The sequence below is a fragment of the Colobus angolensis genome, unplaced genomic scaffold (genome assembly GCF_000951035.1).
Source record: "Colobus angolensis palliatus isolate OR3802 unplaced genomic scaffold, Cang.pa_1.0 Scaffold98, whole genome shotgun sequence".
NCBI classification, from domain to species: domain Eukaryota; kingdom Metazoa; phylum Chordata; class Mammalia; order Primates; family Cercopithecidae; genus Colobus; species Colobus angolensis.
Genome location: NW_012123820.1, coordinates 290,257 through 314,305, shown reverse-complemented (window position 1 = coordinate 314,305; position 24,049 = coordinate 290,257). Strand labels below are relative to the sequence as shown.

Below are 24,049 nucleotides of genomic sequence, written 5' to 3'. Positions count from 1 at the left end.
GGTTCTCAAACTTTACTGAGAATAACCTAGAGAGCTTATTGAAACAGATTTCTAGGTTCCAATCCCAGAGTTTTTATTCAGTAGGTGTGGGATGGTTTCCAAAATTAGCCCTTCTAACAAGTTTGCATGTGATGCTGATGGTGCTGGTCAAGGGATTACATTTTGAAAATGCTGCATTGAACTGCAGATATGCATATTTGGCTTTAGGAAGTTTTGTAAAAGTATCATTTTAGAAGGCTATTTTTTGAATACATGTGACAAGGTAGAATTGTTGGGTGATATAACAAAACCAGAGGTTACATTTTCTGAATTCAGCCATTTTTTGTTAGGCTTATGCATAGGAAATAAAAATGTTCCTTTGGGATTTACTCTTTTGCATTTATACTGGTATTCTCAAACTACAAATGTACAATGCTGTGCCAGAGAAGGTACTACTGTGCATCATGCATCTTTGAGCCTCTTTATTTTGCTTATTATCCTCTAGAAGCCAGAAGACACCAACTGTACATTATATTAATGTCCAAGTTCTGGAGGACAGTGGGAAGAAGGGCCAGGTTGTCTTACTCTGCTTCCATCTTGAAAATGAATGATTACAACAAATGTCTGGTAGAGAGGAGAGGACAACTAACAGCGAGAGAGACACATGTTCCTGGGGCCAAATAATTTCCTTCTTATGCCCCGTGAAGGACATTTACCCCATAAAGAACAGCCCATTATTAAAGACAGTGTCATTTTAATTATGTTGCTAGTTTACCAGGGCTTTATGGATGACACTTGTGAAGCTGGCCATCATTTATAACACTGCTTCTTGGGATAATGCATTCTGATTTCCAAAGAGCTAATTTGGAAATCAACTCAGGGAACACAACCTGTCTGCAAATTGGGTACAGCTTGTGCTGCAGTTTCTAGAGCATATTTGTTCTACTCCTTTCCTAAAATGGCTCATTTGTATACAGCAGGGTACTAATACAAGCAGGTGCTTAGTCTGTGCAGAGAAATTGACAATTTCCTATGGATATTGTTTATTCGCATAGGGTGGAGAGAATGATGTAAAAACCTTGTGGCCGTTGCAGATTCTCATTCTGGATCAAAGGAAGGGTAAAGGCTATGTCTGTTAGCCAGCACTACAGTGCTATGAGCACACTAAAGCTCCCGGGTAAGTAGTGGCCTCTCTGGGATGTGTTTGGCTGGTAGGCAGGTGGAGGAGGACCCTTGGGAAATAAGGACCAGAATAAGAGGAGTATACTGTCTATGACACACAGTGATGGTCCAAAAACAGTGACCAAGAGGGTTATGAATGTTCATTTAACCACATTTTGTGTGGATATCTGCACAGCATTAACAATAACAGCTAAGTCAGTGGTTTTGAGTGTGGAATGTGGTGACCTATTTTCACCAAGTAGGTTCCCCAGGAAGCTGACGCTGAGCCAGAGATCAGCATGCAGGATATTTATGAGGGTGAGCTCTCAGGATCAAAGTCTATATTACTCAGGGCTTTCTAGAGAAATAGAAATAATGTTTTACCTGTTATCTGGGCATCCCTTAGCCCAGTCAGGTTGACACATAAAATTAACCATCACAACATCAACAGGACAAAGCAAGGAAGCAGGACTGGGCTGAGCCCCCCAAAGCTTCCCTCGGCCAGGGCTGTGGGGGGCTCTGAGATTGGGATGACCTCTCAGCATTTCCCTGGTTTGGGCCAATGAGACTGGCCTGTATTCTTCTATATCCATCAGTCTTTGGATACAGGCTGCCCCTGGGAAAGGGGTTGTGACTTTGACTGAGGGGATTCTCAGAGAGGGCTGAGAATGTCTGCCAGTAGCCAGACATGCATCCTTCTGTTCTGAAGGGAGGTCTGAGTGTCAAGGCAGAGCATCCATGACACCTGTTCAGGAAGTAAGAATGTCTGTGGGCAGCTGGGAATACATAGAATAGGCTCTCTCTGTAGGGGAAGATCAGAGGTCCTTAGCAGAGGTCCATGGTTGCAGGTGAATAAGCAATTACATGGCACTGGGCACGTTAAAAGGAACTAGAATAATATAACATGGCCTTGATTTATTGAGCTTCATCAATATGTTCATCAACTCATATATAGTATTGCTAACCCATACAGTAGCCTCAAAAGTAAGTACTGTTAATTCCACTTTACAGAAGAAGGCTTAAATAGAAAAGTGCTTGCTCATGACCAGACAGGTGATAGATGTCTGCAGCAGACTCCAACACCAAGTATCTTTCTGAAGCTCCTGCTCTTTTGACTTTGTTCCCTGAACAGACTCAAGAAATTTAGTCACACAAATTTTCAAAGCCAGGACAAATCCAATAGTAGCTTCAGAATGGCTGAGCACAGGCTGCAGGAAACCATCCCGGGGTGCCAGGCTTGAAGTGATATATGTTCCTAATGATGAGTGAGCCAAGGCCCCAAGAGGCGCCTAGCCCACAGATGGGCAGAGCTGGGGAGGAGTGATGGCAGACAGTGGAGGCAAAACCTTGGTGTTTCCGGCTTAGAATGAGGTAGCTGACTGACTGAAATATAATGATTTGTTATTGGAGAATCAGGGTTTCCAATTAAACTCATACTACATTAAGCTGTGCAAAGGGCTTGTAGCTCTATTTTCTATAGAAGATTTTATCTCCTTTGAGAACTTCCTTCTGTCTAATTAGTGAGAGGGGGGAATAAAATATCTAAATTTAGTCATTCTAATTCAATAATTTATATGGTCTCTTAAAGTAAATCAGTTTCTTTTAGATCAAGTCCTAATATTTCAGATTGTTACTTCCTCACTCATATTTTCTTCCCATACGATGCTGAGATGTATGGGAGGTATAAGTGATTTGGCCTGATGGTGCTAGGGAATAATGATGGGGGCTCCAGGAGCCATGAGCAGGTCCTGGCACTGCCTCCTCTTCTTGTGGTGGCAGTTTCCCTCATTCTGCCTGTCTGCTCAGGTCAAGTGGAGGTCTCTTTACTCATGCCTCAGTTATAACCCAGAGGACCTCCCTGAAGACTCAGCCTCAGCTTACCTTTGATGGGCTTGTGGACCTCCCTGAAATCTGCTTGCAACTGATCTGATTCCCAACGCTGGTCATTCCAGCACCTTCCAGTGTCTGTGCCATTTGACTTTCATAGCAGACACCTCCCTTGCCAGCCAGCACTATGCTCCCTTCTGCATTGCTCCACAATGCATGTGGAAACATGAAACTATTGTCCATGCTTTCGGGAGCTGAAGCCACCTCCAGAAAGACTCCAGTAAGGCCCGGGCCTTCCATCTCTAACCAACAGTGATGCACCACCTCTCTCATTCTGCAGTGGTCACTCCTGTGCTGAGGTGAGGAAAGCTTCTAAATCATCACCTCATTATCTCAGACAGAAATGGGGTCAGAGGACACCAACTTTTGGCTTAAATCCCAATCTCTTTACCTTGTTGCCTGCATTAGTTGAAGGGAGGACAGGGTGATGTCTTCTTTTTCTTCCTCCTGCTGTCTTCCTACTGCTGCAGTGCCAAGCTCACATGCTTCTTCTCCCATCTCATGGGAACCTGCTGCTTCCTCATAGGCCTTTCCCCTTTTCTTCTTTTTCCAAAGCAATGATGGTGGAATTGCTACTAGGGGGCACGGAGAAGACTGAAAACACATCAATTTAATATTCCCAAATATCCCCTTTCTATGAGCTTTGGCACATGTGATGAATCATCTTTCTTTGCACCCTTTCCCAGCATCCTGTTTTTGCCGTGCAATGCAAAAAATGTACCATTTGCCTTAATTTCCCCTGACTTATGATGCCTCTGAATTAAATACTTGCCAAAGAGGAGGAAAAAGCCTTTCTAAAATTTGCAAGTAAATGAATTGCTGAACTCAATAATTTAAAGAATCTCTTGGTTCCTTGGTTGTGTGGTCACAGTAATAAGAAAAAGAAGCTATAGTTAAATTTCTCAGAAATTGAAATATTCATACATTGAACTATTTCTGATATAATTGTAAAGAGTACTTTTAAGCCTGTGGTGTGTGATCAGAATCTAAGAGGTCAAATGAGCAATTTAAAATAATTAATATTAATGACTTTTTTAGTAATTCAATTTCCTTTAAGACCTCATCAGTGTGTAGTTTACTTTCATCCCCTACTAAGAGACCATTTCTAACATTTGACAGTGTAACTGTGTTTTTTTTTTTACAAATCTGGTATTCTGAAGTGCTGTGTAGTTGACAGTCTTCTACTCAGAGTGTCCTCCTGAAACAGCAGACCTGGTGTTACCTGGAGCTTGTTAGAAATGCAGAATCTTTGGCTCACTCCAAACCTACTGAATCAGAAGCTGCAGTTTAACAAGATCCCCAGGTGACCTGTATGCACATTACAATATGAGAAGCACTAGTCAGCGACACTGGGGAAAATCCTGCAAAGAGACATTATTAAATTCACTCAGTGTGTTTTTATAAACCATTTATAACAAATAATAAAATGAAGTGGAAGTAAATCATCCCTTTGCACCCTGGTTCTTATAATATTATTTTTCAAATCTGTGCTCACTTCCTTCCCCTAATTAAAAAAAGAGACAGCTGTTCACTGGGTGCACCTGGGTTGACCCCAGTCCAGGCTCAGTTAGGTTTCTGCATCAGTCAAGCCAGCTAAGCACAGCTGTGGCATAGCTTCAAATCAGCAGTTCTTCAGGCCACCTGTTACAACAAACTACATTAAAACACTCCCAAGCAATCTTGTCTCCAATTCCTTCCTCCCCTAGCCCCCAGTAGTATGCCATAGTAATTGAAAGCAATATAAATTACTTGTCAAAAGTAAATCTCTATGAAGAAAAGCAGCTGTGTTATATCGAAAGGACCTAATTTCACTAAATAGTTCCCTTCCTCCACATCAGTTAAAACCACAGGAGAAAGGGGTGGGACAATGGGTTATAAAATTCCCTGAAATCCTACCAGAAGAGGCCTCTACAGCCAAAGCAAAATGAGGATCTAAACAAGGATCTTGCTAATGTAGCCAAGCCCAGAACTGCCGGGATAATTGAGGATAAGACTTGCTTTGTTCTCCCTTCCCACTCCCTGCTATTTTCTCCTTCTCAACCCCCCATTTAGCTTTACCCTCAGCTATTGCTCTACCTTTTTAGCATTCCAAGAATACCTCTAAGCATCTACCTCTTTCTGTGTACACCCACCCTTTCCTGCTCAATAGTCTTTTGTTTCTTGGTTAGCTCAGTAGTGAGGCTATTGAGTCCTGGCCTAAAGCTCACGTATTCAAAGACAGGGGACAAGAACCATAAATGGGCACACTCAATAGCATGCGGCAGAGGTTTAGGAAGAAAAAGGACAGTGAGGTCACAGAAGCCAATGTACCTCATGATAAGTGGCAGCTTTTGGCTTTGATTAGGGAGGTCCAGCAATTATAAATAAACATGATAACATTAGTTACATTGGAACGCCTCCATCATGTTCATTTATTACAGAGCTTTGAGGGAGGTATTCTCACCATCATCACCAGTTTAGAAAACCAAAGCTCTAAGAGATTTTAGAAAATTTCTACAGTTAGTAAGCTGTTGTATTAGAATTAACACCTGGGTTTGACTCCCAAATCACTGCTCGTGTTACCGACAGCCTGCTTCCCTTCTGGGTGTCTCAGCAGATGGGCACAGCATGAATACAGACATGTCTGGCAACAAGGTGATATGTGGATTTGCAGCCAGGTAGTCATATGGTGGGTATTAGGAAAGTCTGCCTGGAAGTAACAGAACATCTGCTATGGGTCTGGGGTTCAGGGACAGGACTTGAATGCTGAAAGTAAAACCAAAACTAAGTAGGGTCTACTGTTAGGAGAATTAGGGTTCCTGACAGTTGTCAATTGTGGACCCTCAATTCAGGTAGAAGTAGTCATCTGGAATAGAATGTGGGGACTGAGTTCTAGCAGGCAGTGACTAAGAAGTAAGGACAGCAAAGGAGGAAAAGAAGGAAACAAGGAAGTAGGAAAAACATCCCATTTTCACTTGAGACACGGACCTGTTGAAACCTGTCCAGTTGTCCCATAGAACTGGTGTTTATGAGTCTTTTTTTTTTTGAATAAACATAGAAATTGACTCTCCCAGTCTTAAAACTTGATAAAATTATATTTATCTTATCTGAGTTCCTTCTTCAGCAAACCAGCCCTCAGGCCTCCCAGATGGTGTCAAGGAACTGACACCCACCAGACCACCACATCCAGATAATGAGAAGCCAGACCCTTCATCCCTCATGATATCATTACCCCAACCTAATTTCTGTCAACCTGCATGTTGACAGAAGGATGGTTGTCAACCATCCTTCCCTGCTATATAAACCCCTAATTCTAGTTGGTTGAGGAAATGGATTTGAGACTGATCTCCCATCTCCTTGGCTGCAGCATCCAAATAGTCTTCCTCCTTGGCAATACTCATTTTGTCTCAGTGATTGGCTGTCTGTGTGGCAAGCAGCAAGACCTAGATGGAACCCCTGGTGTTTCGGTAACACTATGAATGGAGTGAATTGTGGAATTCCCTCTACTAAGCATAGAACTGGTCCTGGAGACTGGGATGTAGTGGAGTATGAAGGTGGCAATGAAAACAAAGATGGAAAAGACATTTTTGGGGGCTTTCTTTTGTGGTACTAGAGATTTAAGAGGAAATTACAAAGAGTCCAACTTAAACTAATTATAAAAGGAATCCTCTAAGAATCCAGACTCCAAATTTAAGACTAGCCTGAGCAGTATAGCAAGACCGTATCTTTATAAAAAATAAAAACAAACAAACAAAAAATCAGGACTCCAAGGTAGAATAGAATGCTGTATGAAGGCAGTATGTTCCTATCCCCAGAACTTACAAAAACATTTCTGTGCTTACTAGGATTTAATGATTTCTGTCACACTTCTGATAACAATCTAAATGTTTACTGTGCCCCTAAAGGCCTATCTACTGTGTCTCCTGTCTGGCTCTCTGACCTCCTGCCTATCAATTTCTCTATACTTACTATTCCCTGTCAGGGCTTCTCGACGGAGGTGCTGGTATTTTGGTTGGGAAAATTCCTTCTGGAGCAGGAGTTTTTCAAATACTTCTAGATATTTAGCATTCCTGGCCCCTGTTCACAAAATACCAGCAACACCCCCTTGCTATCACATGCCCCTACACACTTCTGATGCTCCAGGGGAGACTTAATCTGTGGCTCCCTGACATCTCCTCACTTTAATATGTGAAGCTCATTCCTGTCTCAGGGCTATCACATTGGCTTTGAAACTTCTTCCCATGATATTTCATATTCTCATTTTTCAGTCTACATACCACTTCCTCTAAGGGCATCTCCCAACCTTAGTTCAGAGCATTTATCATGATCTGAGATTACTTTGACTTTTCCTCTTTCTCTTTTTTCTTCCCCTCACTAGAATGAAATCCTTATGAGAAGGAAATTGTGTACTTCATATTCACCACTGTACATTGACACACAGAAGACTGCTTCATGTGTGGTAGATCCTCAAATTTTTTTTTTTTTTTTTTTGAGATGGAGTCTTGCTCATCGCCCAGGCTGGAGTGCAGTGGCGCGATCTTGGCTCACTGCAAGCTCTGCCTCCCGGGTTCACGCCATTCTCCTGCCTCAGCCTCCCGAGTAGCTGGGACTACAGGCACCCGCCACCATGCCCGGCTAATTTTTTGTAGTTTTAGTAGAGACGGGGTTTCACTGTGTTAGCCAGGATGGTGTCGATCTCCTGACCTCATGATCCGCCCGCCTCGGCCTCCCAAAGTGCTGGCTCAAATGTTTTTTGAATTTTGTGAATTAAGGAAATGGAATTTTGAATATTATGAATAAAGGGATAGATTATCACTTTCCAAGATTGTATAGATGAGGTTTCTGGATTGCATAGAATACTGTATTCAATATCAATGTAAGACTCAACTATTCTTTTCTGTAGCTTCTAGAGTGTTTGAAGGAGAAAGAATTTTGCTCACTGAGCTTCTTATAAATTTTAGTGGAATACATACATTCAAACCATAGCATCTCTCAAGTTAATGTTGAATAAATCATTTTAAAATAAAAATCAGTTAGAAAAGCCAGGTAGCTTTTCTAAAGGTCAGACTGATTTTCAAATTAAAGCGAAATGGCCAAGAATAACCCCTAACCCCAACCTTAAAAAGTTAACTAGGTTTGTTCTCCTCATGAATGTATTCTCATGGGGTGATACTAATGACACTTTGCCTCTGGGGCCCCTCACTTACCCAAGGCCCAGAGAGAGTCCTTACCAATTATGGTATTCATAATATTTATTCTTTTTTTAAAATGAGAAGCCCAAAATTGTATAAGCCTCAGACTCCACAAAATCTGTATCTACCTCTATATATACTATTAAAATAGACATAATTCCCCCTTGGTTATTGCAACCCAGAGAAAAAGAAACGGGCAGTGGCAGGGCAGGGGGAGAGGGTGGTACTACTTTTTTCTCTTTTCAAAGACTGTTATTTAAAATGAACAAAATTATGGAAATATCCATGCCTGAAAGTAGGGTGATCAAATGAACACACCTAAGTGCTAAGGAGTGGGATATTTTAAAGAACTAGCTGCCATGGAAGCTGGTACAACATAAATTACATGTACAGATAAACTCAACATATTTTATGGCTTTTAATGTGGATATATGGCAAATTCCCTCTTCTTCTTATTTTCCTCCTTTGAGGGTGACTTTAAGGATTGTAAAAGTTTTTTTGTTTTTTTTTTTTATTCTTTTTTCTTGGAAAGATGTAATAAGGACTTATAAACAGAAGACATGTCTGTGTGCCAGGCAGCTGTGAGACAAAATAATGGATCTCCTCACTGTAACCCCCCGACCCAGGGCTTATATAACCTAGGGAAATGGTGATTCAGAAGGGATGTGTAGGATAGTTGAAGTACAAGAACATCAAGGTTGTTTCACCTAAGGACAGGATTTATGGTAAGTGCCTGCTCTTACACCAGGAACAAGAGATAAACTGGAAATTTTAGAGGCCTTCCTGGAACTGGAGTTAATCAGAAGTCAATATGGTAGATTAGCATCCAACATGGAGTGGCTTTGGCCTCCACACTCCATCCCCTTAATTCAGCTCTTACAGTTTCATCTGTCTTCCTCTTCGGTGATGGTCCCTGAGCCTTTAGGGAAGATGCTTGATATGGTACAGGTTTAGCGGTGTATGTTGGCAATGGAAAACAGAGCAGGCCTACTGAGATTCCCAATGAGGGAGATCCACAGGCTTTGGTGAATCATCTCTAGTTTTTGAAATACTGTGACTTCAGTTTTCTCAGAAGAAGTAAAACAATGAGAGAGAGATTAATAATTTGAGTAGTAGAATTATAATGCATACCAGGATTAAAATCAAAAGAGAATTTGAGGCCAGGTGTGGTGGCTCATGTCTGTAATTCCAGCACTTTGGGAGGCTGAGGTGGGCGGATCACTTAAGGCCAGGAGTTTGAGACCAGCCTGGCCAACATGGCGAGACCCCATCTCTAATAAAAATGCCAAAAATAAGCTGGGCATGGTGGTGCACACATGTAATCCCAGCTCCTTGGTAGGCTGAGGCATGAGAATCTCTTTAACTCAGGAGGCGAAGGTTTCAGTGAGCTGAGATTGTGCCACTGCATTCCAGCCTGGGCGACAGAGCGAGACTCTGTCTCAAAAAAATAAATAAATAAATAAAAAAGAATTAGAATGCCAGAAAAACAAAAACATAAAAGAACCTATTCCATTAAGGAGCCAATTAAAGGCATCACGAAGAAAATTAAAATCCAGTTCTTCTTTAGAGATTTGTTGCAGTCAAAAAATAATTCAGGATTAGCTCAAATTTTAGGCAACTATTAACTCCAAAACAATGATTAGGGCTAGCATGTAAGTTTTTCTCTCTATAGTTTCCCCATTTCTACCTACGATAACCCATACTCGGACAAATTTATTTTCACAATAAATTTTAGTTTTATTATACTTGGCCTGATTATTTGTGTAAAGTGTAGCAAAAATACTGATGGGCCACATATGCTCTTTTTAAGTTGGCTTTGCTGGAACTTTTATAAGAAATTTCAGATTTGACTTTTTAAAAGCCTCAAGGCAAGAAGTCAAGCCAAGGATTTGTCATTAAACTGTGTTTGTAATACCTCTTTTCTTAAGGTCCCAAAATATCTTGAGGTTCCTGAGCCTATTAGAAAGTGACATTTTTTTTTTTTTTTGAGATAGAATCTTGCTCTGTCACCCAGGTTGGAGTGTAGTGGCGTGATCTTGGCTCACTGCACCCTCTTCCTCCTTGGTTCAAATGATTCTCCTGCCTCAGCCTCCTGAGTAGCTGGGATTACAGGCGCCTGCAACCACGCCCAGCTAATTTTTGTATTTTTAGTAGAGATGGGGTTTCACCATCTTGGCCAGGCTGTTCTTGAACTCCTGACCTCAAATGATGCACCTGCCTTTGCCTCCCAAAGCATTGGGATTATAGGCGTGAGCCACTGTGCCCAGCCAGAAAGTGATATTCTTTATTTACCACAGATCAAGAACCTTGTAATGGAACAATTTAAACAAGATACCAGGCTAGTCTTTCCAAGGGGCTTTTTATTGACTCTGTAAAGTTGACTTCAATTCCTCAAAGCAATCTGATCATATCTGAAAATATGCCATTCCAGTCAAAGCTTTGGTAAAATAACCAGTGTCTCCAATTGTATTCCATTATAAAAGAAAATATATTCTTACTGAGTTTATAGCACATACCTAGATTGCCATAAAATAAGAATACTCCTGAATAGTTTCCAAATTTTGGAGAACTCAGGTAGAGAAAAAGGTAAATTTTGCTCTTGTTATTTGAAAAAATACTCATCTTCTTAGTAAAAGAAAAACTTCAGCTGAATTAAATTAGTGTTTAATTGAACAATGAAAGATTTGCAAATCAGGCAGCTCCCAGAATCACAGCAGCTTCAGAGAGACTCCAGGGATGCCTCGTGGTCAGAACAAATTTATAGACAAAAAAAGGGGAAGTGACGTACAGAAATCAGGAGTGAGGTACCGAAACAATTGGATTGGTTACAGCTCCTCAGTTGCCTTATTTGAACGCAGTTGGAATGCTCAGCAGTGTGTGAGTGGTTGAATTATGGCTGCTGGAATTGGCCCAGACTCAGCGACTGTTAACAGGTGCATACTCCTAAGTTAGGTTTTCAATCTTGTCTACATATTAAGCTAGGTTGTAGTTCATCCATAAGGACTCAAATATAGAAGTATGGAGTCCTTCTCAGGTCATATCTAGTTTGCTTTAACATTCTCAAAGCTATAAATAGCTCAGAAGAAATAAAGATTTCCTTGATTCTTCTTCATTTGGAGTAGCAGCCTTCGAAACAGAATGTTGTCCATTTGCCTGGAAACTGCCATCCACAAATCAAGCAGCCCTTTGCCAGTCAAGTGAGACCTGTTTATCAGGCCCTGTGGAATCCAGTGGCTTCTCACACAGTTCTAGAGTTAGTCCTGTGGAAAAAGGCTTTCTACGTATGACTGTCACTTCCTTGCACTTCCTAGGTAGCAACATCTTATAAACCACTTGCGTTTTCTCATGGAACTCGTTTGGCCATTGCTATCCCCATTAGCACAGGAGCAGCTTCATTTAATGTCCCCCAGCAAGGCAGTAAATGCCCACCAAGTGGAAATTCTCTAGTCTAAAGTGCCAATGGTCGTTGTTGGGAGGTGCTCACAAGCTTCTGCCATAAGCCCCAGTAAATGCTCTACAAAGAGCTATTCGGTGGAGAATTCGTTTTGACCAAAACTCCAGCTTCTAGTCTATACTCGGTGGGCTCAGGCAGTCTTAACTCCCATTTAGCATGTCCAATTAATATTGCTCAAAGGGAAGATTTACATGCCTTCTTTGTTTACAGTACTGTTTAGATACAGCATCTGTTTTCATAAAAGGTTTAAAGAATATCCAACTACTTTACATAAAGCCTGTTTAAACATTTCAGCTTTTTTATCGACCCTTAGACCCTTATGTTTTTATCTTCTGGTCCCAGGAACTTCTCTTTTCCACTCCCATTTTACCCTCTGGTGAAAAAGCATTTGGGTTCCCAGCAGGGGGTTGAGCGGGGGAATTCAGGCCCTTTTGTCAGTCTTTGTTTTGATTTACCTGCCTCAACACTGGCCCAGGTAGTTGTTGGTCAGCTTTCCTACTGTAACCTTTGCCTTCTGATTTTCTTAAAAAATATATTTCTCCAATCTGGGGTAAACACAGAAAATTGGTTTGGGGCTCTCTTATACTGGGGGCCCAGCGGGGGTCTCTTTGGTCCGCTCAACCTGTGACAGTGTATTAAGGTCTTTGTTTTGCCTCATAAATATCCATTTATTTCTTTCCATTTCTTAATAACCAACTAAAGATTCCCAACCTGCTGGGATGGGTCCCATGGCCCTCCGTTCTTTTTTCTCTTAGTTTCACCCCCATCAACTTTTTTAAAAAAAGAAACCTTACTTTTTAATAAGCAGTTAAAAATTTTCACCTTCCTAGGATGAGTCCTTGGAATATATATATTGCTTTTCCTCATGCTCTTGTTAATTATCCTAATGTTTTTAATCAGTGACTGTAAAACAGATGAGGGGAAGTTAAACCAGCACATTTGATACGGCTTCCTGAACTGTCTTTGAGTTTGTAGCAGCCATGGTGTGCCCGTGCAGGAGGGGTCCCCTTAACCACAGTACTTCACGTGACCTGGGTAAAGGGCATATTCAGCAGGTGAATATCCCTGTCATCATAAAGCCAGTTCCACCTGGCTTGCTTACAAAGCATATCAGTTGCTTCATCTAGGGTGCTCAATTGGGCATTTATAGGGAAACTTGGGAAATCCCCCTTCTCAAAGTACACAGACCTTACAAATGTCTTTTATCCAGTTATTGCCTCTGGAGTAGCCTCCTGTGTGTCTGGATTACATATACCACCTGTGATTGTTCAATAGTGAACTGTGGGTCCTGCGTCAACACAGGCAGGCTCTTCTACTCTGCAGCATTTCAAACCAAAGATACTGCCCCTAAATTATCACTCTCACAATCCATGTCAGTAAAAGTTCCTCAGGAAGCGGATAATACCGATCTTCAAAATAGGCCAATTCTTTCACATTATACTTTCTGGTTTCAGTCGTTCTTGGTTTTGCCCTTCCCTCACATGAAATATCAGATACTCACATACATACACATTATATACATGACACATCTTGTTTTCAACTGAGTTTTTTTTTCTTCTTTCTTTTTTTTTAGAGATGGGGTCTTGCTCTGTCACCCAGGCTAGAGTGCAGTGGTGTAATAACAGCTCACTGTATCCTTGAAGTCCTGACTACCTTCATGGTAACCACAGGTCTCAGAGGTACTTTCTTTTGTCCCTGCCATAATTTTCCCCTTCATGGGTAGTTTTGAGGCTAATGGCCAGAGCTCAGACAGACTCACATCAGAGCTTAGTTCAGCCTCAAGGCCCAACCCAGTGCTCTCTTTTAATTTCATTTCAGCTAGTAGAGATAACAATAACAAAGGAATTAAATATTGCAGTTTCTGCTTGTTTGTATGCCTTTCCTAATGCAGTCAGAGAACCAAGTTCCCAAAGTTTGGTCCATCTCTGAATTCCTCTGCTAACTTTTACCTTTAGTAACTGAATGCCGCACAGCTGCTGCTCTGTACCAGGGGTGACCATGTGGCCAGCTAGAAATCAAAAGTTCCTCATTCTCCACCCTTTATCCTTTTCCTTTCTATCCATTTAATTTTATCCATATCATTTTTCCTTCATTTGAAACAACCTTTAAATAACCTCTAAACTAGGCAAAATTATTTTTCCTTTAAGCCAAAACCATACATCTGTGTTCCTTTATAACCATCTTTACCAAAGCACATCTTACTTTATACATTCTGTATATAGAATTATATCTAGTAGTTTTAATTACTTGTATTAACTACTATTTTAACCCTAATTTCCAGTGAATAACCTAGGACTCTTTAATATAACATAATATGACTTTAAGATTTTAAGTTACTGAAAAACATTTGGAAAGTAGTTTTATTTACCAAAGATTACTAAAGTCGCAGGAGCTAAAAGGCATTTCTATTTTCTCTGCGTTCTTTCATGTATTTTCATAGTGAAATATCACATGCATTTGACACATCTTATTTTCAATTTAGTTTCTTTTTTTCTCTCTCTCTCTTTTTTTTTTTTGTTAGAGATAAGGTCTTCTCTGTCACCCAGGCTGGAGTGCAGTGGTGTGATCATAGCTGACTATAGCCTTGAACTCCTTAGTTAAGTGATTCTCCCGCCTCAGCCTCCTGAATAGCTGGGACTACAGGCATGCACCACTGAGCTGAGCTAATTTTTAAATTTTGTGTAGAGATGTGGTCTCACTTTGTTCCTCAGGATGGTCTTGAAATCTTGACTTCTAGCAGTCCTCCTGCCTTGGCCTCCCAAATTGCTGAGATTACAGGTGTGAGCCACTGCACCTGGCCAGGTTGTTTCTTAATTCAATCACTGACTTCAGAATGGAGCCCTTTAAGGAAAAGGGCTAACAAAGTATGCAGCTTTTAGGGCCTAATATTTATTGGAAGGTAGAACACTCACATCCCCGCAAAAGCCAAAGAAATCAGATAACACAATACAAAAGAGAGAAGAGTTTTAGACCTGGAAAGAATCTGTCTGCTCTGCAACTCTTGGGGTTCTATTAAGAAAAACAGATTCCTCCCAAAAAGGAGTCTGTGGGGCCTTTTCTGTTTTCTCCCAAGGGAGTTCAGGCTGTCAGAAATTCCTTTTTTTTAGGTCTTTTATGTGGCATTGAGGGTGGTAGGAAGAAAGAGGGACAGGCAGAAGCAAATGGTGAAACAGAATTCAGTTGACAGAGTTTAACAGAGAAAAAACAGGGGCCTTATAACGACACATGTGTATACATATGTACCCCAAATACCCGTTTTCACTAAGTTGACTTTTGACTCCAGAACTCTTAAAAAAAATCTTTTTCCTAATTGTAATTCCTACTCAAGCCATTTTACTTTTGCTTCTGATGCTAGCGGGGCACTCATCGTCAAAAGAGCACCCCACAGAAGCAGCCATCCACTGCAGCAGCTGCTCATCGCCCTTCGGTAGTGCATGAGATGGACAGCTTTCCGCTGACAATCTCTCTAAATGTGATGACATTTTTGACGTGTCCTGTACTCATGCATAAGTGTCTGAAAGGTGAGCCACACCATTCCAGGAAGTGGCAGCCACCTAGGACTTCCCCCATGGATCCTTCATTCCCTTTGCTCATTTCTTAGTCTTTCAGCTCCTGATCTGGCTCGCCACATGTTTCGTGGTGGCCAGGTCTATGCAAATCTACCCCCAACTCCATGGCAGCTGACAGGCTAAAGAAAGAGGATGGCAAATCCAGTTTCTTAGAAAGAAACATTTAATAGAGACTCAAGAACAGAAGCCATGTCTGTGTCCCGGACGGTGGCTAGATAAGATGGCGGATCCCCACTGCAAAAGTTTCTGTAACTTTCAAAAGGTCAAGGCCTAGAGGCTTCTGACAAAATCAGCACTAGCAAAAGCAGTAGGAACAGCTTTAGTGAAATCACTAAGACAGAATTCACACAAGGAACTCAACGTCTGTACAAGTGAGTAATCTCTAAAATAGCAATTCACAAGGTTAGGGTTGAGGTGGGGTGGTCAGAGGTTCCTTTTGAGATTCTGAACACTTTATGGATACTCCATCCAGAAAAAGACATAATCAAATTTTGCATATGATTTCAGGGGCTTGTTAGACTCCTCTGGAAGTCCATCCATGGTATGAAACTTGGCTAACCTTTGATTTATCGGTTACTCAGCCCTCCGTTTACTCAGCTCCTTTCACACTTAGATGATTATGTATTATACATTATATTATATTCCTTGATTTCAATAGAAAGTTATCTAGCAGACATACTAATATTTTGGTTATTTACTATATATGAAAAAAACAACTTCTTTCTTTTCTTTTTTTTTTTTTTTTTGAGACAGAGTTTTGCTCTTATTGCCCAGGCTGGAGTGCAGTGGCACCATCTCAGCTCATTGTAACCTCCATCTCCTGGGTTCAAGCGATTCTCCTGCCTTAACCTCCCAAGTAGCTGGGATTACAGACTCCCACCACCATGCCTGACTAATTTAAAAAATATATTTAGTAGAGATGGGGTTTCACCATGTTGGCCAGGCTAGTCTCGAACTCCTGACCTCTGGTGATCCACCCGCCTTGGCCTTCCAAAGTGCTGGGATGACAGGTGTGACCCACTGCACCCAGCTGACACAACTTCTTTCTAAATAATCTTTATGCAACTTATAAGTTATAATCCTTATTAACCTGACATAGAAGTATGACCCAATCTTTGAGTTTAGTTTCTTTGTTTACTCATCACACAATCTCTCTTTCATTTTTAATTGTAAGAAATTAGTTCTGAAACATAAGTGAGCCTGAAAGAAAAAGAACAGGCTCCGATAATGGAGTAGTTTTTATCAGACTAATCTTCCCAGTAGTCCCACACTGTTCCACTCACACACAGTCACGCCCAGTGCCTTCCCAGGGGCAGCCCATAGCAGAATGGGATGCACACTGCTCTGGGATGGAAGGAAAGGCCAGACTTCAAGGACTGGGCTGCCTAGCCAAACCTCTTTGATGTGTTGCATTAAAGTTTTGAAGTTTTTATGGATTCTGGAGGGATACAATAAGGAGCTCAATTAACTAAATGACTTATCTTTTTTCAAAACTTCATCTCACCCTGAATGGGCTTTCAATCATCTCCCTAGTCTCAGAAGCGAGCACGGAGGGATCCTTGCCTTGGAATTAGTCAGTTCTCTATGAATAGGCGTTTAAGAACGTTTCTCTCTGTAGGCAGAATGTCACGTCAGCTACCCAGGCATTTACTTGGTTTCTGTCCTGATAGAGCCCAAGTGCTTATGTGATAACCTAATTCTCTCATCTTGTCCTCCTGTTCTTAGGAGTTTTAAAAATTCTTTTTCTTGACTCCACAAAATGATTGTGTCATTTTGGCTCCTGCCAGGTTAGCAACTTCCTTGCTTTCGATTCCGACTTCATTGTGTCCCCTAATCCATAAATGCCTACTTGATTTCAGCCCATTTCCTTGCTGATCTCCAGTGGCACTGGTGTGTGTACAGACACACTCAGTTCCATTTACACGTGCCCGGGGTGTGCACTCACTTAGCCTCACAATCATCCACACTCATGTCCCCACTTTCCGACAATCACTTGCACTCAGCGTCCTCCATTTACTTAGCCCCACTCACTCTCACCCAACCATATACACTTGTTCCATTGACTCACACTCCTGGTCGTTCCCTTCACATTCATACTCCTTCACACTCTTGACCAGCCACCCCACTGCCCTCCGTTTAGTCCTACCCGGTCTCACCTAGCCCAACCCATATGCGCACCAGAGTCAGCTCACTCACAGTTGCACAGTCAGTCCCTCAAATGCAGTCACTCCCTCAGGAACTCCTTCCCTCTCACTCAGGCACAATGGCTCATTCATCTTCAGTGCCCTTCACACACTTCATATACACACTGGGTATGTGTCACACCCAGTCACACAAACTTCAGGCACAGCCAGTCCTACCCACACTTATTCACACTTATTTCACTCATGCCCAGCCCCACCCACTCACACCTAGTCACACTCACACGTGGTCCCACACAGTTCCAGTACACCTAGCCTCACACAGTCCTCATACTTAGTCACACTCAGTCATCACACATGGTCCCACACAGTTCCAGTACACCTAGCCTCACACAGTCCTCATACTTAGTCACACTCAGTCATCACACGTGGTCCCACACAGTTCCAGTACAACTAGCCTCACACAGTCCTACTCATACTAAGTCACACTCAGTCACACTTATACATGGTCCCACCCACTCACACTCACACCTAGTCACACTCACATAAGATCCCACGCCGTTCCAGTACACCTAGTTTCACACAGTCATACTGACACCTACTCACACTCAGTCACACTCACACATGGTCCCACACAATCACGCTCACACTAGTCATACTCTATTCTACTCTCTCTCAGATAATTCCACTCTATTCCACTCTCTCTGTGTCATTTGTCCCCTCAGAAGGATGCAGCATTCAAGGTTCTATCTTGGAAGCAGAGACTGGGCCCTCACCAGATGCTGAACCTGCTGAGCACCTTGATCTTCCACTTCACTTTCATCAGAACTGTGAGAATTAACTTTCTATTATTTATAAATTACTCAGTCTAAGATATTTTGTTAGAGCAGCAGGATCAGATTGAGACAAGGAATTTATACAAATTTAGACTATGCATGAATCCACAAGAATCCAAGTGGCACAAGAATCTAGCACCAAAAGGGCAGCTCCAGGAAAGCTGATTCAGTTTAAAGTTCAAAAGAAGAGGCAAAACTAATTCTAGAAACTTGTTCCCTTGAGATGCTCAGAGATGTGCCCTGGTTTAGAAAGAAAATACAGAATGGAAGCTTTGCTCTAAAAGACAGGTTCTTGCATTAGGAAAAGGGTTACTTCAGACTCATTGGCTCTAAATAAATTAGTCAGGAGAAAACTAATGAATGTCACCATGGAATTATCAATAGGACTTAGCCTTCTCAAAATAGTTGTGAATGGGATAAAAGAGCAACAATGAGTTAACCAGAGAGACTGGAAGGTGTTAATTAGAAAAAAAAAAAAATGTCGTATAGAAACAAATGTTGGCACAAGCATACAAGTAAAATTTTCAAATGTGTCATTAATAATTTCATTGTATAATTAATTTGTAGGCTGCTAAGAATTCTGCATTTACTGAGGAAATGTCTGACTGCCACAAAAGAAAACTTGTCTGGCTTTGGGAAGCAACAGGCTTAGGAAAAAAATTAAAGGCATCTTTACTAGAAGTTCAAGGTGAAAACATTACATTTTTTCTAGTACTTCACTACGTAATCTAAAGATGTCTGGAAAGGAGCCAATCAATTAAAAATATAGCTAGAGGAAACCATTCAGGGAGAAGACTTGTGGCAGTAGCAGTCTGTGCAAATATTTCTCTTTCTGTTTTTCCAAGCAAAAATTAAACCTTGATTATCCCTTTATAAAAACAGGTACTCATTTGCCAGTGAAATGTGTGAACTGCTTCTCTTTAACAGCATAATACCCAATTATTCTCATAGAAAATAATTTTGTTTACATAATTTAAAAAGTATACTGTCTTCTTGGTGTGATTGTTCTTTTTGTGTGTACAGATAGCCCCATTTAAAGTAATATTTAAAACTCTATCTTGGATTTCTTGAGGGGTTCTGGTTTGATTAGGCCATGTGAGTAGATAAATAAAAAAATGATGCGAATGTCCTGACACAAGAAACAATATTCAAAGGTAGACACCACCCAGGTGACATTTCTTATTGCTACACATATGTATGTACATGTGTATGTTTGTGTGTATTTACGTACCTTTGGGAAGACACAGGTGTAGCCAGAATGCTCTCACATGGTCGTCATTATCAAAATTCTCACAATATATCCATCTCTTCACTTTTTGAGCCCATGGTAGGATTGAATTCCATGATTTCATGGTTCTATTGTATCTGTGTGGGAACCATGTGACTAGTTTTAAGTAAATATTCATGAGCAAAGGTGACTTTGGTTAGTCTCTGGTTAATTGCAAGTCTCTCTGGAGCACCCTTTAACTCTGTGATGTTTGAATGGTGACTGCTTTATGAGCCTGAGTCTCTGAATAACTAAAAGGAACAGAGCCCCCTGTTAACTTGTTATGGACATGAGTAAGAAAGAAATCTTTTTTGTTTAAGTCATCAAAACTATGGAATTGTTTGTTATTGCAACATACCCTAGCCCTATTCAGACTTCTATAATCTGATAATAAGGGCAGATTTGGGGACAATTTACCAAAACATAATTATAATTCTGGTGACTCAGTTTGGGAAAAGAAATCCCATTTGACATCAGAGATTCCATCTCCAGAAATCAAGGGCAGTTGCTTCAATTTTTACAGATTCCTATTTGTTTTCGGACTAGACTCCAAAGAATTTGTTGTACTGTACAATTTTTAAGAAACTTAAGCTGAATAAATCACCTGAAAAATTCATTTTTGCCTGTAGAGCTGCTCATGGACTATGTTGAATGGTAGCAACCAGTTCTTACCACCTTGGTTATACCACAGGCAATGCTAGTTTTTCTTAGCAAAGTTGAACTAACTATAACTTTGATTTATAATATATGTTAATATGATGCAAAAATGATAGTTTTTTTTTTTTTTTTTGAGACGGAGTCTCACTCTGTCGCCCGGGCTGGAGTGCAGTGGCCGGATCTCAGCTCACTGCAAGCTCCGCCTCCCGGGTTTACACCATTCTCCTGCCTCAGCCTCCCGAGTAGCTGGGACTACAGGCGCCCGCCACCTCGCCCGGCTAGTTTTATTTTTTAGTAGAGACGGGGTTTCACAGTGTTAGCCAGGATGGAATGATAGTTGTTTTGTTTGGGTCTTTCACTGAACACATTTTATTGATTGCAGAGTTGTACAGCGAGAGATATTGTAGAGAGGGTTGGGGGATGCCTGAAAATGCTGAGTCTGTTGGCAGAATCGAGATGACTCCTAATTTCTAACAGTTTCATTTTTCTGAGGCAGGAGCCAAATGTTATATTGTTTTAGCCAAGCTTCTTGAAAGATTAGCCTATAATTTCTTTCGTTGTTTTCTGACATTCTTTCTTACGATCATTAAGTTTTAGTCACCACCTTGACACCAAACTTGCACTGGAAAAGGTCTCTAATTTACTCCAGAGCAACAAGATCTTTGGGTACATTTCGGACTTACTATTTTGATCTCCTGGAAGCTTTAGAAACTGACACAAAATTGTTTATGTCAACTTTATTGGATCCCAGGGTCCTCGTATATTTGGATAAACATTATTTCTGGTGTGAAACAACAGAGTGAGGTTGTTTCTGGATGAGATTAGTGTTTGAATTGGGAGACTGAGTGAAGCACAGTGCCCTTCCCAGTGTGGCTGTGCATCTTACCATCTGTTGAGGGCCTGGACAGAACAAAAAGGTGGAGAAAGGGAGAATTCGCTCTGCCTGCTTGAGCTGGGAAATTAATCTCGTCCTGCTTTCAGACTGGGATTTACACCATCTGCACTCCTGGTTCTTAGGCCTTTAAACGTGGACTGGAACTATGCACTGGGGTTTCCTAGGTTTCTAGCTTGCAGATGGAAGATTATGGGACTTCTCAGCCGCCATAATTATGTGAGCCAATTCCTGTAATAAATCTCTTTATACAGATAGATATAGATGTCTATCTGTATATACAATTGTGTATCTGTATATATGTCTGTCATCTGTCTGTCTAATCATCTATCTCCTATTTACTCTGTTTCTTTAGAGAGCCCTGACTGATACACTAACCAATCATTTCCTTCTTGAAACTCTTTCCTGCCATTGTTCCTTGACAGCAGTCTAGCTTGGAGGTTCTGTTTCTTCACTGGAATCTTCTACTCCATATCCTTGGGCTCCTTTTCCTCTCCTTACCATTTAAATATTGGTTAGTATTATTTTATTTTCATTCCACTACCTGAATGCTGATGATTTACAAATCTTTGTCTCCGTCATAAAGCTGAGTCATGGGTACAAGAAGTACCTTAAAAATATGCACCTCCTGCTACTTCAATTAGGATGCTCTATGGGGCTTCTATATTCAACCCATCCAACAGAATTCATGATCTTCCCCTCCCTAAACATCTCCACTCAAAGTCTGTTCTTTTATATTTCCATTCTTGAGAAATGAAACCTCCATCTGCTGAGCTATTAAACCAGAAACATGAGAGTAATTATAGAACCTTCATATATAAGTGTTTAAATACTATTGTTTCAACTGCCTAAATATCTGTTGAATTTATCTCTCCCCCAATATCCTCATTAAAGCTTCCATATTTCTCTATTTTCTTGTCCATGAATTAGTATAGATGCTTCCTGACCAGTTCACTTTCCTCCTGTCTTAGCTTCCCCATTTACCTTCCACAGGGCAGTCAGAATGATCTTTCCAAGACAAATCAGAATGTTTCCCTTCCTTGAGGAAAAACCCATCAATGTTTCTGCATTGATTTAGGATTATACTCCAAACTCTTGTATATGGTGCACAATGCTCCTGAGGGCCTAGAACTTTCCTGGTTTTAGCCCTGAAATTCTCGCCATCACAGACAAAGCCTCATTCCCTGGGCACACTGCAATGGTTTATCATCCCAGCTCAAAATATCTTTTTTGTTCTGGTCTTCTTGACTTGTCTTCAAGGTTCTGCTTAAGTTGAGTTTTTCTAAAATCTTATCCCAACCAATTTTTTCTCTAGCCTGAAATGTGTATACAGTACTTGTATGTCCTCTAAGAGAAGGGATTATCATATTCTGCTTTAATCTGGTCTTGCTATACTTTGTGCTTTTTAAAGAGAGATGCTCTATTGTTTTCATCTCTACATTTCAAACACATCTAGTACAGTGATTAGCACATAGTCAGCCATTGATAAATATTTGTTGTATGATATTAGAAAAACTCAGGGCATCCATCTTAATGCTGTGTTCATTAAATAACATCACTCTTTGCTGATTAACTTAATATTTTCACATTTTTATTGTTTTCACTTTGAAGTACAATCTTTTATTTTTCCTCTTCTATTTTACTACCATTATTTATTCAAAAATAGTGATTATTTTTCTTGTTCTCTTAGTAGATCCCCCGTAATGTGTTTAAACTCATTTGAGTATCTTCCTGCTTCTTCCATCCTACAAGATTTAGACATATTTGGAATAATTAAGAATATTTCCAAAAAGGATTTCTTACAACACTTAGTGAGGACCAAAAGTGTGCCAGGTTCTGTGAAACCTATGTGTAAACTGAGGAGTTTTGACTTCTGTCCTACAAAAAATTTACAATCCAGGCAGTAAAGCTGAACAGTCTAGCCTGAAAATCTATTTTAAAGCTTTTTCCCCCTAGTCTCAAGATATAACCTTGAAGCTTACTGCAAAACTCTTTTTTTTCTTCTCCTTAGTCTTAAAATATGACCTTGGAATGTACTTTCTTTGAAACACCATGTCCCTCCCTTTCCTGCCATACACTCCCTCACCTCTGTGCACATTTATCTAACCGTATGCTTGTATCTAATTATGTGCTTACTTAGAAGTTCCAGGGGGCTAATCTTAAAACAGACAAAGCATAGAGACCAAGCTGCCAAATTCCAGAGATTACCTCAAGGCAGTTAGTCAACAACCCGGCCAGTGCTGAGATGACACCGGCCTGTGCTCCAGATGGCCCAAGGCTTCAGATAGCACAAAACATGCAGACCTTGGCCTCAGCGTCCCTCCCTCATGCCTCCCATTCCAAGTTCCCTTTTGTAAGCCTCTCTTCCCAGCCTAAAGTTTGAAATGGTTCCTAGAGGCGTAAGCCAGCTGCATCCCCACTGCTAGCTTTGGAAAACAAAGTCACTTTCCTTTTCACTGCACTTTGTTCTTGTTATTGCTTTTGCAAGTGGTGAGTAGCTGAGCCTGAGCTTGGTTACAAGGCAAGCATATGCTCTTAAGAATTTCATTTTAAAAAGCCCCAAATTATGAATATAAAATCTAATGACCTCGGAATCTCTTCCTGTAATATAAAAAATGTCTTTTAGGGATAAATAGAGGGGCAATATTTAGTTTCTTAGGTGCAAAACCCAACCAAAAAAGGCATATTTGAAACAAAACTGAGTATTTCCCTTTTCCTTTTATTGATGTGTTTTACATTTTAGCTGTCCTGTTTTTAATTTTTAAGAGCTTCTTGTCTCTCATTACGTCTTTTAAATAGTATTCTGTTCTTTGTTACTGACATAAACTTGTTTCTCAGAGAATAGTAATGGCAGATTTAAAAAAATGCTTCTTATACCCTGCGTTGCCTCGTCTTCCTTTGTATTCCTATTTTTTTCTGTTTTCCCCTATTTCTAAATTTTTTTCTGCTGGAGATTTCTCTAAAACACTTGTGGCAGTCATGTTTTAAGATTGAGACAATAGAAAGTTGATTGGAAGCTGCAGGCCAAGGGAACT

General features: G+C 40.7%; 1 long non-coding RNA gene across 3 annotated transcripts in view; it reads left to right on the top strand.

The window, feature by feature from the left end:
- Positions 1–24,049, top strand: part of LOC105505046 — a 126,348-nt gene that overhangs the window by 87,939 nt on the left and 14,360 nt on the right. For all 3 annotated transcript variants that reach the window (XR_001000688.1, XR_001000689.1, XR_001000687.1), the window contains exon 2: positions 18,088–18,192. This is a non-coding gene — a long non-coding RNA (uncharacterized LOC105505046). The remainder of the gene's footprint in view (positions 1–18,087; positions 18,193–24,049) is intronic.